At 37.4% G+C, this 13,498-nt stretch overlaps 1 long non-coding RNA gene across 3 annotated transcripts in view; it reads right to left on the reverse strand.

Annotated features, from left to right (window-relative positions):
• The window catches only part of LOC149918074 (uncharacterized), a 108,064-nt gene that overhangs the window by 21,009 nt on the left and 73,557 nt on the right, over window positions 1-13,498 (reverse strand). For all 3 annotated transcript variants that reach the window (XR_016466366.1, XR_016466368.1, XR_016466367.1), the window contains 3 exons: window positions 6,488-6,729; window positions 5,398-5,561; window positions 3,689-3,741 (listed from right to left, as the gene is read on the reverse strand). This is a non-coding gene — a long non-coding RNA (uncharacterized LOC149918074). The remainder of the gene's footprint in view (window positions 1-3,688; window positions 3,742-5,397; window positions 5,562-6,487; window positions 6,730-13,498) is intronic.

Raw genomic sequence — 13,498 nt, forward strand, 5'->3', positions numbered from 1 at the left:
GTTTAAAGATGTGCCATCACCTTATATGTAACACAACAATAAGGATTGTAAATGTCATTTTATAATAGGCGGTGGTCCTAAAAATTAACCTTCTAGAAATAAAATGCTCACAAAAGCCTACTATTAGTTTGTGGGGTTCTTTTTAAAGGTATTTTTGAGTAGCTACTGTTTCTCTATATTCCCTATTTTAATTCCTACGTCTAAAAGCCATTGTAAATTTTTAAATGTTTTCAAAATAGTTCTCATTTTTTTCATAAATTTTCCTTATGTATTATGTTCTCTTCATACGAAGAAAATGAAATTGAATCTGTACCAGCTACTATTGCTAGCATGGATCAATGAACAGTGCATTATATAGGACTTTCATGGTATCCTATTTCATGTCATAAAATCACAGAATGGCCTGGGTTGAAAAGGACCATACTGATCATCTAATATCACCCCCCCAGCTATGTGCAGGGTCACCAACCAGCAGACCAGGCTGCCCAGAGCCACATCCAGCCTGGCCTTGAATGCCTCCAGGGGATGGGGCATCCACAGCCTCTGTGGGCAACCTGTTCCAGTGCATCACCTCCCTCTGAGTGAAAAACTTCCTCCTAATATCTAACCTAAACCTCCCCTGTCTTCATTTAAAACCATTCCGTCTTGGCCTATCATTTTCCAACAGGAGCCGTTCCCCCTCCTGTTTATACACTCCCTTTAAGTACTGGAAGGCCACAATGAGGTCTCCCTGGATCCTTCTCTTCTCCAAGCTAAACAAGCCCAGTTCCCTTAATCTTTCCTCACAGGAGAGGTGCTCCAGCCCTCTGATCATCTTAGTGCCCTCCTCTGGACCAGTTCCAAGAGCTCCACGACCTTCCTGTGCTGGGGGCCCCAGGCGTGGACACAATGCTGCAGATGGGGCTCACAAGAGCCGAGTAGAGGGGGACAATCACCTCCCTCTCCCTGCTGGCCACCCCTTTTTTAATGCAGCCCAGAATTCAGTTGGCCTTCCAGGCTGCAAGTGCATACTGCTGGCTCATGTCCAGCTTCCCGTCCATCAGGACCCCCAAGTTCTTCTCCTTGTGAGCAGACCTGCAGAGATCTTCCCCCAGTTTTTATAAATACCTGGCATTGCCCTGACCCAAGTTCAGCACTTGGCCTTACTAAACCTCATTAGGTTTTCATGGGCCCACTTCTCCAGCCTGTCCAGGTCCTTCTCGATGGCTCCCTTCCCTCCAGTGTATTGACTACACCACTCAGCTTGGTGTCATCCAGATTTGCTGAGGGTGCACTCGATGCCATCATCTGTGCCATTGATGAAGATGTTGAAGAGCACCTGTCCCTAGATCGACTCCTTAGGGACACTGTTTGTGACCAGGCTCCATCCTGACACAGAACCATTGATCACAATGCTTTGGATGTGTCCAGCCAGCCAGTTCCTAATCCATTGAACAGTCCATTCTTCAAATCCATGCCTCTCCAATTTAGAGAGAAGGATGTGGTGAGGGACCACATCAAAGGCTTTGCAGATGTCTGGGACGATGACATCCATCACCCTTCCCCTGTCCACTGATGCCATCACACCATCGTAAAAGGCCACCAGATTGGTCAGGCAAAATCTGCCCTCGGTAGAGCCACGCTGGCTGCCCCGAATCACCTCTGCCTCTGACGTGCCTTAACAAAGCTTCTAGGAGGTTCAGCTCCGTGATCTTCCCAGGCACAGAGGTGAGGCTCACCAGCCTGTAATTCCCTGGGTCTTCCTATCCTTCCTTTACCTCTCTTTCTTCCTACAAAGACTCATTGCTTTTATTTCCTATCTTTTCTATTGCCTGCCTTCCCTTCCCCATCTCCCTAAATGACTGGGATTTGTAATACACTGACTGGGCAAACATTTGACTCATTGTGTTTTAATCTCGTCATTGGGTATACATATATTAAAAGAATCTCCTCTCCCTTCTATAAATTGGAGTGATACAATTGTTCTTTGGGAACAAACAGTCCTCCCTCACAGTGAAAAGCAGATTGACACTTTCAGACAAATCTAAGCTTTCAGAATTCAAATGAAGAGGTAAGGGAAGGGAAGTCAGAAGTGTGTGTTTCACAAATGCACAAACTGAATTTCATTGCCTGGCCTTCACTCTTCACTGATCTATCTCTGCATGAGATTCATATTATTCAAATGATTATTATCCAATCTTAAATATATGATTTTTAAAAATCTGTTTGCTGTGACAGATTCTTAAATAGAAAGTCATTTTCTGAACCTCATCAGTTATTTTCTGTTACAGTGAGAAGGTATAGGTTCCCCTGGAAATATCCCATTATGTGAGGAGTAAAGGTGAGTATCAGAAGGGAGAATATATCTAGATATCTAGGTGCTATATCCCAAATCTCCTGCACTGCTTTTGGCCTCTTGAATCACATTACACAAGTCAACATATTTATCTCGCTCATCTTGCTTGAAGTTACAGTTGGGATAAGAGCAATATTAGTAGGAATTAGTTTTCTATCACGAAAAGCACAATGGAATAAGATTTTTCCTTGTTTCTGTATTGAAATGGACCTTAGAGACTATTGACTTTCATTTAAAAGCAAAACAAAATAAAACCTCTGTTGAAGAAATTAATAAGACTGAGTCTTATAAAGCTCAATACTCTCAGGTTCTTCTCAAAATCCAATAAATGCTTATTCTTACAATTGTTACACACAAAACCACACATAACATAGCATGCTGACTGCTGCCACACATGAGATACAACATATTCTACTACAGCCTTTCCTTTGCTAAAGATGCTAAAATTTCTTCTCTTTGCATTCTTTTTACCAACCCTGGAAAAAAAAGAGCTGAGACTTTGACAGTTCTCTCTAATCTGAATGAAATTGCCTGCTGAGTTCAAAAGTTATTAGAGAGACTGATGCACTGAAAGAGAGGTCTTAAAACATCATTTCTTTAAGAAATCTAGCAAAAAATATACATATATATAGAGAGAGAGAGAGAGAACTGAAGATGACAGTTCAAAATGTGACAACATTTGAACACTAAGACCATAAAAAGAGAGAGACAATTCCAGGCTTTTGAAGCTGTTTTATATATTTGAATTCTATATTTAGGTAAAGGACTTCTCAGAGGAAGTTTTAGAATGGCAATACTAAATATAAGAATAAACTAGTTAAATGTGACTGACCGTTTTGCCTTACAAGCACCTTTCCAATACTCAAAAAAGAAGGATACTAAAGATTTTGGTTATAGGAGTTAGGCACTGTGAATGCTGCTCATCAATCTTTAATTTCTAGTACTGGTAAATATTCTGTTGTATATGGTGCTCTTTTAATATAAAAGACAAGAGACTGTAAAGGTTTTAACACGCTTACATTTTTTTGTTTCTTTTCCACCTAACCTAACACGTATCCTGTTTATGAAGACTGAATTAGTTCTGTGGTCTTCTTTGCAGACATTAGGTAAAGAAATAACAGTATACATAGGATTTCGTGAGAACTCTGTAACAAACATGACTCTCGCTTTCTGCAAATTGTATTCACGTGAATACATGCAAAATTCTACAAGCTTAATTTGATTGTAAGATTATTTGATGAACCACATAACATACAAGCGTTCACTTAAAAAATCATTATCAGGTTGTGGATAATTCACAGGTAGAAAAAATGACAAAACCCCTTGGCAGTTATATACAGTGAATGGTTTTACCTGCTATATTCAGTACACGCATACCGGAGAAGTATATTGGCTCTTTCCTGACACTTCATAGATTTTTGCATATATTATTCCAAGTATTCCATAGATTAGAGTGAGGAAAAAAAAACAGTTAGCAAGCTGCTGCTGAAAAATCCAGCACTTACAGTGATACATAAGCCACACACTGAAAAATCCTTCACAGGTTCCATTAAAATTTACTTAAAACCTTCTTTTGAATAAGCCATGAAATACAGAACTAGCAGTGTTCTATGTTTTTTGGGGGGAAAAAAAGCCTTTGTTCTTTCAGAATAGTAGTTTACAGGTGCTCATTTGAATCACTAGCCAAATAAATTATTATTGGGTTATGAAGAGTCTTATTTCAGTAGTTATTCCATGTGAGAATGCCTATTGATTTCAGTGGAGCTATTACACTGTCTGCTATGAAGTCTTATTTCTTGCTCATTTAAAATCCTCACTTGCTCATTTCATTTTATTATTGGTTCAAGTCTTTATGATATTCAAGTAAAATGTCCAGAGTAAATCTTTGAAATGACAGACTACAAATCAGAAAGCTAATGATAAAGATGGTCACTTATTTAAAAAAAAAAGGCTGACCTGTTTTCTTTGAAGACTGTTAGGCCTAAAGAAACCCAACCAGTGAATGACACAATCTTTCTTAACTCTAGTATGCCATATAATCTTATTTGTAGCTATTGTTTTTATAGAAACCTCTGTGATGTAAGCTTAGCGCTACTTAATAATTAAAATTACTTAACTGCAAAATTGACTACTTACAGGGACTAGCACTGATTATGTTAATTTAAATTATAAATGCTTTTTCTTTGGAGTGATCATGTATTTTTAAGTCTTTTAGACAATCATGCTTCAAGCACATTTGGCACAGAGTATATGAACTGATAAATCTCATACGTTAATACGTTTCCAATTTCATGTAAATCTTTTTTTTTTTTTTTACTGAAAGCATTTATCTTTTATTCATTACATAATCTTCTTTATGCACAATGACTATGAAAAATATCAATATTAATGTTTCACTTCTTCAATTGTTTTAGAATTTTCTCCAGGCCAAAATTTGACTTTCATGTTTTGTGGCTGCAGGGCTGTCTACATTTGCTTGGCTCATTTGTTGCTCACACCCAAATTGTGAAGCTCTGATATGAACACATGCAGGCCTTAGCTCATTGGAAGTACTTAAAACACCTGCATTTGAGGCATCTGTGACATAAATGTATCTACTGGAATGCTTAAAGCTAGCCAAGTACTTGCGTGCTTTGCTGCATCTTGAAGAAACTTGATTTTATATTCAAGGTATTATTGCCACCTATATGAATACACTGTGAGAAATCACCACATTAATAATCCAACATATTATAAGTTCATTGAAGAATCAAAACTTTTTATATTATCTGCAAGCAATTTACAATCCAATCTGCAATATTTTTCCAGCCCTTCTTAAGGGTTTATAGAAACATAAGATTATGAGTAGTTACTGTTTAATACGTTCAGAATAACTAATTGCTAAGTGCTGGACTCTGTGATGTTCTAACGGTTCAAAAGGGTGCTTGTCTCTCTGTAGAGCCTCAGTAAATACAGCAGAGATGGAATTTAACTCCATTCACTGTAAATACGCTTCTCTAAGCCAATTATTACTACTTTATAGCTACTGGAGAAGTATGTGTTTCCACAGAATAATTTATAACCTCATAACGTAGAAATGTACCACTTATCTTCTGAACCATGTTTCTCTATTGACCACATCAAGTGTCTCCAGGACCACAGTAGGCACGGCCATGATACTGCAGATGTCTGATAAAAGGTGAGATTACTCCAACTTTGGTGCACCTCTCAAGGTTGGTTTTTCTTTCTGAAAGGATAAGAGATCTTTAGCACTGAGGGAAAAAGCATTATCTGTAGTCTTGACAAAATGCTCAAACTGTTATCATGAATCCAAACATTGTAACCCCATCTGATTCATCAACCTATTATCAGCAGATGCTACATTGGCATGCAAACACATCAGAGGTTCCCTCACCATTTGATAGAGTGATGGTGGTTTGTCCAATGCTCAACTCTAATTGTGTGACCAGTTTTGTCACTTTATTTTTTTTTTCCAGGCAGAAACAGTTCACAAAAATAAGGCTAGTCTTTTAGAACTGAAATGTCAGATACATTTCCATCCACCTCACAAACTGTGCTTCTGAAGGAGTCTGGCATAATTTGTGACTTGAGAACTTGTTTTTTAGTATTCATATTCCCAAGAAAAACACATGGCTAACTGTTCACCATCAGCAATATCTCTTCGGTAGTTCACTGTATAGTCCTGATTTTCATGAAAAGGAGAACACAGTTGTTTTTGTAAATAACTGGACAATCGTGTACAGTGCCTTGCCCTATGAATGGTTGCAACCTTAATTTCCATTGAGGGATTTGGATATAACTAAATATTCCTGTGTAAGATATTCTATTTCAGGTATCAGTAATAAAAATCTACTTTGATGAAAGCTGAGAGCACCTTGCTTAAAATCCTACCTGTGCATCTTTGTCCAAAATGGGCCTCCAGCCAGGTCATTTGCAGTGAAATTCCATCAGTACACCTGGCTGAGAAGCATTCCCACATGCAAAATAGTAAGGCTCAGCAGCTGCTGAGCAGGGGCCAAGTACCTGGCAGAGGCATTTATTTCATGCTCTCAGGTATATTCACGGTCTGTGTTTGTGTGACTGAAAAATCATTCTCATTCTTCCTTTAAAATAAAGTATATAGAATAAGAATAAGTAAGAAATATTTCTTACCTGACTATGGCCTAGTTCTGTCTATTCAATAGACAGATTAGAAAAGGCTAGTCGTGCCTTTAAAGTTGGTACCAACGATACTGTCCAACATTCACTTAATCGAGTCTCACACAACCATACCATCTGACAAGGATAATTTGGTTACACAAAGACTGTTATAAATTGCCCCTTCTGTACTTGAAGCAGATGTTCCTGTAAAGGTCGCCAGTTCATTGTGTGATGGTTAGGTGCATCAGTTCCTCCTGTAAGAGATAGGGCTAATGTTCTCTGGCAGATATTCTCCCAAACTGCCTGACTTTAATGTCTCTCTATGGAGACAGAAGCCAGCCACTTTACCACAGTTCTTGCATCTGTCACAACTACGAACACTTCTTTAGACTTGTAAAGCTCTCGGAGGGAAATATCTTTACATTACAGATGGAGAACTGGGGCACAGGGAAATGGAGATGACCCAGACTATGGCACAAATGATGAGCTCTGCATTTTATTTTTCTTTTATTTTACTTTTCTGAGTCTACGTCAAGTACCTTAGCCACTAGACAATCCTCCCAAACACAAAGATAACTGCATATTAATTAAACAAAAGCCATTAGATGTGCAAGTCTTCCTTATGCACCCATCAGTGAGATTAGAAGATTTAAAATACTGCATGTCACTAATCTTCTGAGAAGAGTGATTTAAATATATTACCTCATCACATATACAGACATCTTTTCCATTATCATTTTAGCACGACTTTAATAAATATAGACAGGAGAAAATGTGTGTTCACATTAAAACTGCTTTTTTGAAAGTCTAGAAAAGCATTGACCGAGGATTTGTTTTTCAATAAATCTGCTTTCAATGTACTATTAAAGGTTTTTCCCCTTCCTTAAATTAGCAGGTTTCTATCTTACGAAACCTGAATTACTTCCAGTATGAGGTAAATAGTCATCTATGAATGCAGCTTCTTACCAAAGTGTGCATTTTTTCAATTTCACCCTGGCAAAATCAAGCAGGAAATCGTATCTTGAATCTGAATAACATTTTGAAGACATCTGAATCTATGAAATATACACAAGTCCAAAATAAAGCCAGTGTGAAGCCTAATAAGATAAATCTAAATGATGATCTAAATGTCTTTTGAAATATTTCACTGACAAAAATCAGTATTTCTGTTCATGAACACCACATAATAAAAAGTGTTAAGGATGGAATTTTCAGCAAAATTCTGTTTTGAACGTTTAAGTATGAGAAAATCACCTAAAGGTTAAATCTTTGACACATAGATTTTCCTTGTAAACCATATTAAAATCCAAATCTATATAAAGTAAAAATCAGGACTCAAGTAAAAGGCACTTGACCAGAGGAGAAAAAGAACTGTCCTTTATAGATGGCTTAACACTTCATCTATAATTCCTTGATTGTCCAATTACCAGCATCACAATTTGGAACGGCTTGAGAACAATCCAGAAAAGCAGGTCTAGTTTCAGGAGACTGATGGAATGCAAAAATCCTTTATGATGAATCTTTTGTTTGACAACTTCCTGTATGCAGATAAAAACCTTGCCTCAGAGGTTAAACCAGTTTTTAAGCACTCCTATGAAGCTAAGTTAGTGAAAGAGAGACAGTGAAAGTCAGTGCCCTCTGTACAGTCAGATATGACAAGGGCAACGACTTCTCATTCACAATGAATGCAGGAATTTTTAACAAAACAGTTCCACTTTTTCCCTTTTTCCTTTTTTTCCTGAATCAATTTATTGCTTTTGTGTGTGTGTCAATCAATAGGTCAGTTCCCAAACACAGACTGAACTTTCTGGGAGGAAGTAATTCAGCTTACCAGGGCTGTGTACATATATGTATGCATATACATATATATTATTTTTCTCTTAATTTCTGATGTTTTTCAGAGTTAGCACTGTAATAACAATTAAGTATATATATATTTAGATACTAGCCATGCTGTGCAAAAATATTGGTTGCCTTGAAAAAGACAAACTGCAAGAAAATATCAAATAGCAGGGGGGGTACCACTTCTTTTTTATCCATGGAAAAAGCAGAAATGTTTTCTTTTTTTGCTCTTTTTAAAAACATTCAGTTTTTAATCCATCTGTAAAATACTGTAACATAATTGGAGAGAAAGTAAATACCCTTGTCTAACCAAAAATCAAACTAACTTAGAATAGTTGAATTGAATTTCCATCCAAACTCACTAATAAGTATCCTCAGCATAATTTACGAACATTTCATTTTGAAATATTTACTGCAGTTTTTAAAGGTGGATTGGTAAAGATCATTTCAGCTCACCACATTATTTCCCTAATGCTCAAGCTTTAATTGAGTTTATCCATCAATGCCGTATGCTGTTTGCAGAAAGGATGCAGGGCTAGAACTGCTAGCACTATATATGGGAAGGCCTTTCATTTAATTAACAATAGTATCTCTGTAGAGAAGTTTAAGGTTATATTTATTCTGTTCTTATAAATCGGATCCTGGCTTACAGTTGGGATATAGAGTGGTGAATGATGTTTGTATTTATTTCTTAGAGGTAGCAGAACATGAAACAGCGATAGGTTGCAGCAGGGCAGTTATTCCAAACCATTTGAAAACATGTATTACCTCACCTTATTAGAAATGTACCACCAGTGCTATGCTAGATATTTGTCAATACAGCACTACTGTTCTGTTTTCTTGTCTGCTTTCACCTGCCAGGATGAAAATATAGTTTCAAAAGCAATACTGCAAATACAGGTATGGACTTCTGCCTTGAGTACATGAGATGCTCTTTGTTGGTTTTGCCTTGACAGTCAACTCACTGGAAAGGCTGAGTTAAGGTAATCACTCACATGAAGTATGAAGTGAAAGGAAACAAGATATTTTGAACATGTGTTTATATTGCCAAATAAGTCTCATCCAACTCCAAGGTTTTCAATACATCTTAATTTGTTTTCCATTTTTGTATACTCCAAAATTATCATTTTAATAAAAGAAAGAACATCATAAAACCCAAGATTCTGATTAATGCATGAAGCATAAAGTTGAATAATAACAAATAATGCCGACTAAAGTTCTCCCTAAATTCAGTTAAAACCCAGAATGAGATGATGTTAACTGATCAAGGTAGAGAATACAACACTAAAGGGGCATGTGATGGAATAAATCCTCTTCTTTCACAGTAACTTCTTACCTAGTGTCAGGGAACATTTTATGTGACTGAAATACTGTCATAACATACTTCCTGCATGTTAGGCAGCAGCTAAGCATTTTGTCATTCAAATATATCTATATATATAATATAGAAAGAGAGAGAAAGAGAGAAAAAAATATGTGGGAAACTCAGTGCTCTAGAGTAAGAATGCAGAAAAGAGATAGCATCTAAATAAGGCCTTGCTCTCAGTTGAATTATGCTCACCTTGAGACTAGTACTTCAGTAACCAACAAGAGTTCAGATTGTATGTATAACCACAGAGTTAAATCCTTGCAGATGCCTTAACTTTATTTGCCATTAAATCTACAAACTTATCATTTGAGGCTAATAAGGAATTTCCACCATGGACTACTTCTTCAAACAGTCAGTCATGAAATAGCCGATTACAGAAGGGAGCAGGCAGTACCTTTGTGTGACAGAAGTAATAGCACTAGCTAATCCAGAGATGTTATGTTTTAATGTCAGGCATCAAATAGTAAGAACCTTGCACAAATATAAATACAACACACTATTTCTGAAGTAGAAGTACCCAGTTCAGTGCCAAAAGAGAGGACTGGTGATATTGAGCAGAACATGTCAACTGAGAAAAAGAGTAAGAAACACTGATAAATGCTTCAGCAAAAGCTGGTAGGTGATTTAGAACTTCTGATTTTATCTTTTATCATACTAGACCATGTGAGCTAGCAAATAAACAGCAGGACATCAAAATCAAACAAAACTATTCAGTAGGGAGGATAAAGATCAAAGTAGTCTTGAATCTATCATTTTTTCCTACTGGCAAGTGAGTGCATGAAAGCATTTTGTACTGAAAGATCATCACATAACATTTAATTATAGCATCTAACAATAAAATACCATAAGTTTAAAGAACAACCAAAAAAAAAAAAAAAAACTGTATTCCCTGTGGATGGTTTGCTTTGTTTCGTTTTTTATTTTAAAATAAAAATAACAGGCTGTAAAATGTCAGCACCAATAAACGTAGATGACTAGCTGCCTCTTATTTCACAAACAATAGGAACACTTTGAATTCAATAGTCAAATGGATAATCCTCAAGTCAGATTATAGCACTGCTCAATTCAATGTAGCTACAATTTTCCACATAAGAATTCTCCCCTGATGGCAAGGCAAGGCCAGTTGTAATTTCCAGGAAAAAAATAATAATAATAAGGTAACCTCTATTCTGCATTTAACTAGCATTGGATCTGAAACTGGGAAAAATAAACATTACTTTACACGATACTCCAGAGACTCGCTTTTCCATGGGAAAGGCATATGTTATAAATCTGTTTAACTGTAAGAAACCAAGAAATGTTTAATATCTGAAGAAGCGTATAATAGAGCAGTATTAATATCTACATATACAAATTGATTCATAGAATGTTGGTAAAAAAAAAAGATGTTGAAAAAAAATCTGCCTAACATCTAACCAAAATCTCCCCTCTTTTACTTTACAGACATTCCCTCTTGTCTTATCATTATCAGACTGCAAAACATCAGTCCCCCTCCTGCTTGTAAGCTGTACTGGAAGGCTGCAACAAGTTCTCTTAGGAGCATTCTCTTCTCCATGGTAAATACGACCAATTCCCTCAACCTTTCTTTGTAGAAGAGGTGATCAACCCTTTGATCATCCTTGCGCGTCACCAGCCTTCCCCCCACCCCGCAATTCATAGAATCACAGAATCATCAAGATTGGAAAAGACCTCTAAGATCATCCAGTCCAACTGTCCACCTATCACCAATAGTTCCCACAAAACCACATCCCTCAGTACAACATCTAAACATTTCTCATACACCTCCAGGTTTGACAACACCACCTTCCTGGGCAGCCCATTCCAGCGCCTGGCCGCTGTCTCAGAGAAGTATTTATTATAAAACACCCAACCTGAATCTCCCCTGAAGGTGGCCCGTAGTAGACCCCGACCACCATATGTACTTTATTGGTCAGGTGCCTAATTTTCACCTACAGGCTCTCAACCTGATTGTGCTTGTTTCTCAGAGGCAGCTGTTCGCATTCTGTCTGCCTCAACATAGAGGGCAAATCTCCCTCCCCTCTCTCATCTGAAAAGCTTGTTGACATGATCGTCATGCTCCAGTCATGTGGATCATCACTTCTGTCATCATAATTAGGTCATAGTTTACTAACTGCACCATGGCTTCCAACTCTTCCTGCTTATTACCTAGGCTGCATGCATTGTTGTAGAGGCATTTCGGCCAGTCCAATGAGGACTCCTCAAAGAAGATAACATTGCCAGTAGCCTTGTCGAAGTGCCTCTGCCCACAAATGGAGGTCTGGGCAGCTCTTTCACTCCTCTGGAGGTCCATCTGGATGGACACATCAGCCCAGAAATGTTGTGGTTCTTTTATCTGGGTTGCTGCTTCAGCCCAGCTGTTGTGGCAGGTGGTCACCATGTTAGTTTCAATAGAGTACTGCACCCTCGCAGCCAGAGATGAGAAGAATAGCCTGCTTAATGCCCTCCATGCTCACCCTGTCTGCACCAACTGCCACAAACTGCCACACGCTGCCCTATTTGCACATCCTGATCATTGCACTCCTTGGGAACAGTCTCTGTACATGCAGGGGGTTGGCTCACACAGACTTCTACAAAATAGGAAATAAGGCTAATGAAGGTCAATGAAGCTAATAAATGCTGTATGTGGGAGCCCCAAACAGCACAAATCTAATGCTCATTCTGCACAAGACTTACCTATACTAATATGATCTTGCCTAGAGCCTGAGTACTTTTAAGACCTAAAAGCCACAAGTTGGCACCTGCCTGACTTTATACATTAGTTTTCTTTTTTATTATTATTTTTATTTTCATTTAATTGCATGGTAATGAAGCAAGTGATTTTGCCGCTAAAGAAACAGAATGATTTAGTGCTGACTTGATGTTGAGCAGTGAACACACAACCAGACAATCTGTGGTTACTTTCCAATCAGGGAAAAAAAAATGCCATGAATGAATCATGGCATTCTTTTTGTTTTATTGTCCTACAGAAAATAGGAATAGTAGTACCAAAACCAATCCTTCTACCCTTGTACCAGTACTGATCAACAGCTGATGGTTTCAGTCAGGGTATAAAAATAGAGCAAATATATGGAGAGGAAAAGAAAAAATGCCAGAGTGCAGTGACTTCCAGCTTAAGGGTTTCTAAAATCAGAAACGCTGACTGATGCATTCAAATCATTAGGAATTGAGCTGGTACCAAGACCAGTGGAAAACTAGACCAAGTTCACACACAAATTAGTGAATACTCTCTATTTTAAATCTGTGCTTCTGTTCTGCAGTAAAAATGGGTAAGAAATAGGCAATAAGGAAACACTTAAGATCCCTGTGAAGATAAATTCCTTAGGGTTTGTGAAGCAGTTTACTACTACCACTAAAGAATATAACAAAGGAGAACATAAGGAAATTAGGAATGTTGTAGCCTTTGTGGTTCAATTGGCAAAGTAAATAAGGCATAGGGCCATGTACCATAAGATCCAGTGTAAAAAAAAAAAGTTGAATTATTAACCCCATGATAAACACATCCATGTGTAAATGCATATAAGCCAAATACGTATATTCACTATGCTTTTATACTATGTATATATAAATATACATGAATATACCTATCCATATACTTATATACATATATAATACAAAAGACAGGGATCCTGCAGGAGGTAAAAACCTGCACAAGATCTGGTAACTAAAACCTTTCCAACTGTACAGTCAAAAAAGCTATATAAAGTTTCTACAGATATCATTCTGCATTCTGGCATTTCAAAACTTGATATTCTGTTTTTCTGCTTTTTTTGGATTGTGTTCCTACGGAGGTA

Source organism: Phasianus colchicus, chromosome 4, assembly GCF_987193195.1.
Source record: "Phasianus colchicus chromosome 4, bPhaCol1.hap1.1, whole genome shotgun sequence".
NCBI classification, from domain to species: domain Eukaryota; kingdom Metazoa; phylum Chordata; class Aves; order Galliformes; family Phasianidae; genus Phasianus; species Phasianus colchicus.